Source organism: Sinocyclocheilus anshuiensis, unplaced genomic scaffold (assembly GCF_001515605.1).
Source record: "Sinocyclocheilus anshuiensis isolate Anshui unplaced genomic scaffold, SAMN03320099.WGS_v1.1 scaffold1147, whole genome shotgun sequence".
Lineage (NCBI taxonomy): Eukaryota > Metazoa > Chordata > Actinopteri > Cypriniformes > Cyprinidae > Sinocyclocheilus > Sinocyclocheilus anshuiensis.
The window spans coordinates 25,356-29,625 of NW_015547680.1; positions in this window are offsets into that span (position 1 = coordinate 25,356).

A 4,270-nucleotide genomic window follows, 5' to 3' on the forward strand; every position below is an offset into this window, starting at 1 on the left:
AAGATATTTGATATCACTTTAAAAGACAAAGGGAAAAATTGCAAAATTGGCCAAAATTAAAAAGGTAGCTTACTGTGTGGGCTTTAATTGTGAACAAAAGTTATGTTTACATTTATTCTCATGGTCTAACAAACATGTCGAAAGTATTTCCTTCCCCATTAAAGGGTAGATGAATATCACAATAAATATCGGTATTGAATGATATGAAAAAAAGGTGATATTTTGATAATATTTCAAAATTATATTACTTTAGTTCACTGTAGTAAAATTACAAAGTGTATAAGGGGTAATATTATAAATATATCACGATACAAGTCATTTTATTTCACGGTAGCGATATATATATCACAATATAGTTATTTTTGCTTTAAATAAGGTCTTTATGACATCAACATTTTTGATAGAAATTTCATAATTCTTGTCACCACTGTCAATATCACAAATGAACTAATACTAGCCTAAATAAAATAAAAAAAACTCACTCAAGACAAGTAAACAATCAGTGATTAAATAAAAAAAATTAGACTATAAGCAATAGCGCAAAGATTAAACAACAGCACAAAAAAACTACAGTAGAACAAATAAATAAGCAATGCTACATACATTGTATAAAGTAACCAAATGTATAAAAACACTGCATATTCTTCACTGTCAACTAAATATATATTTCTTCTTGAAGTTACAAAAGTGATTTAGTCAAAAGCAAAGATTTTCTCTCTTTTGTTATTTGATTAATATGAATGACTGCTGTCACTTTAAGAGCTGCCCAGATCCAATATACTGTTACACATGTGTTTTACTTCTCAGCTGTTCACTTTCACTTACCTACTGTGTTTACGAGTGTATGTCTTAATTTGTCAGAGTTAAACCCTCAAGCATGGCTCAGTGCCACTTGGATATTACAGGAAAAAACAGCAAAATTATACAAATATTATCAAACATAAGACAAGTGAAGTCAGTAATAAATACAAATAATCAAAGTGCAACCAATGGCACAAACAAATGCAATAGGACAAATATACAAACAGTGCTTTAAGTTCTTCAGGCAGGTCTAACAATGATTTTCTCTCTGTTGTTTACGTTCCCTTAAGACATAACCTACTGTGTGTACGAGGATACTGGCTAAGACCAGTATTTTGACATAATTTGTCATATATTTGACAAGCGCAAGAACACGTAAAACAGAGCTCACTTCAGCATTGGCGCGCTGTCTGAGAGACGCGGGTCTCTGTATTGACGCGAAGCAAACAGCGTGCGAGTCCTGAGTTCACCTATCGAATGTGCTTGAATGTTTAAATTAACAATACTTAAAAATGCACATGGAGTTCACAGCGTCAAATGTGAACTGAGCTGCACTGAGCCTCTGAAAACACTGGATAATGAACAAAGTGAAACTTTGACAGAACAGATTAGATTGTGGCGGGTCGTAACACTGTAACAGAAAGCTTCAACTGGACTGAATGAGATGACTGAGTGACAGGAGGTGCAGATATGTAAGACTGCTGCGGTGTGTGCGAACTTGCAGCTGCAGTATCGATATTGTATATCAATACTGCAGAAAAACAACATCTTATAGATTCAAACATTTCAGTTCATGCCCGTAGCCAGCTATAAGATCACAGAGGTCCGGACCTCTGTAAATTTTTCAAAGACATGTTCTGTGTGAATGGCCAGTAAGAACCTAGAGTAAATATTTAAACATAAAGAGTGACAGGACAAGATCACTGAGATGCTACCCTGCTCTTTCTCTTAATAAGCAGTGTTCTATTTACATTCATTATTTCAAATATTTGTTTACAGGAGATGCAAGTTATTTTTTTCTACTTTTCACATGCCAATATTTAAAATGTATTTTGTTTGCAAGAGATGCTGGTTATTTTCTACTTTTGACATGTCAATATTAATTTATTTTGTTTGCAAAAAATGAAAGATAAGAAATGCCCACTTTCATTAGAACAGCCCCCCCCCCCCCACACACACACTTTTAATAGTATATTTACAATACAAACCTTTAATGAACTATGAGGGCAAAAAATAAAAAAGTACTAATCGTTCAATAATCGTATTTGAGGTAAAGTGTTCAGTTAATAGAGGTTTTGATTTTAGGTCATATCGCCCAGCCCTAGTCCTGACCTCTGTAATTTTTTACACATTTTGATTGTTGTTGATTGTTGTTATCAAGAGCAATCTTGGTAACAACATTTTGAGCAATTATAGACCAATATCAAATCTTCCTTTTATAGGCAAGATTATTGAAAAGGTAGTTTTTAATCAGCTGAACAAATATTTAAACTCAAATGGATACCTGGACAATTTTCAATCTGGTTTCCGACCGCATCACAGCACAGAGACAGAGCTCGTTAAGTTAATAAAATATATTTGCTTAAATTCTGATTCTGGCAAAAAAAATCAGTGCTGGTACTACTAGATCTCAGTGCTGCGTTCGACACTGTCGATCATAACATACTACTAGATAGCCTGGAAAACTGGGTCGGGCTTTCTGGGATGGTAATCAAATGGTTCAGGTCATACTTAGAAGGGAGAGGTTATTATGTGAGTATAGGAGAGCATAAGTCTAAGTGGACGTCCATGACATGCGGAGTCCCACAAGGCTCAATTCTTGCAAAAACACTGCGATTCACAAGACAAAAAACACGAAAACACCTTTCTGTCGGGAGAGAGAGAAGCCGCAGCGTGTGAACGCGCCGCCATCTTTGAATCACTTGTTTGTTAAATTCAAGTTTTTGTTTTTTAAAGGAATGGCCAAGTGGCCAGAGGCAGACAGTGAGTTGAGCATTATGTTTGATCAATTTAGTCTTCTCAAACCAACACGAACTTGCCTAAAATAAACAGACATAAAACACTTTATGCATTTCACAGTATTAATTTAAACATTTAACCTAGATAAATGTGCGCTGTTAGGCACATATCCAATCATTTGTGCGGAGAGTGGAAGCTAAAACGTGCTTTGCAGGACATGGAGGAGCCAGCGCGATCACTTGCATTTTTTAATTTTTTTTTAATAACAGCGGAAACTTAAAAATAAGCTGTCATTTTGGCTCATAAAGGTAAGAGTATACATCATTCGGAACTGCAAAGGGCCTTGTGCTTTTGTAAAATAAGGAAAACAAACAGGATGCGCTTTCTGTCGTCTTGGTCTTGAGCAGGAACGCTTCACCGACATGATAAACATATCTATAGAATGCTTTAAATTACTATTTTAAAACGTAAAATAAAAAATACTATTTTATTTTTAGTTTAAATGTCCTTGTGGATCATGTAAATGAAGGACAATGTGATTCTTAAGTCTATGCAAAACAAACAGCATCACCTCAGAAAGATCATACTTCATGTACAAACATTTACAGATGTTTTATTCAGAAAATCCACTTTTGATCTTTTAATCTAAAGTTAACTTTACATTTACATGTATGCATTTCACAGGCACTTCTGTCCAAACCGACTTATATTGCATTCAAAGTACACATTTACATTTGATCAGTTCTTGCATTAATTGGACAAAATCACACCACTTAATTTAGAGTTAAAATATGTTGTTGTAACTTGCGTTACTGAGATACTGATAATATTACCCAATATTACCCAAATTTTATTAGTAAAGAGTTATATTACTGCATTACAGCAAAAAGTAATATACTACTGTAATATTATTACTTTTGTAATGCGTTACTCCCAACACTGTTAAAGAGTAATATTGAATCAACCATTAAGCATTCCTTTTTTTAAGAATAGGAAAGGCCTAACGTTAAAGATAAAAATAAGCGCAACAGATGTGAGGATGCGAGATCTGTTGCTGAGTTAAACGCTCTCTCTTCTCTGCTGTCTGTTTGCTATGTCTGTAGAAATGGTCGTTAATTCTTAATTTGGTTACGGAACAGACATGTTACAGGTAATAATCAAAAACTCATGGCAACAAATGATGTTTTAAGTCAGTTTAATAAGTTAAAACGACTTTCACAGTCAATTTTAATTGTAATATATGTATGTATAATCATTTTCTATTTTTAACTGTCTTAAATTAATTTTAAATCAATTTTTAAATCATCTTCAAAGTTTTTTAATTCCTTGTTTTATTTTTGTGATTATTTTTTTAATGATTATTTTACTTTCTTTTATGTAAAGCACTTTGAATTACCATTGTGTACGGAATGTGCTATATAAATTAACATGCCTTGCCTTGTTCAAACATAACATTTGTACTCTGAATGACTAATTTGATGTTTAAAACTCCTCATACGAGTGTCTGCAT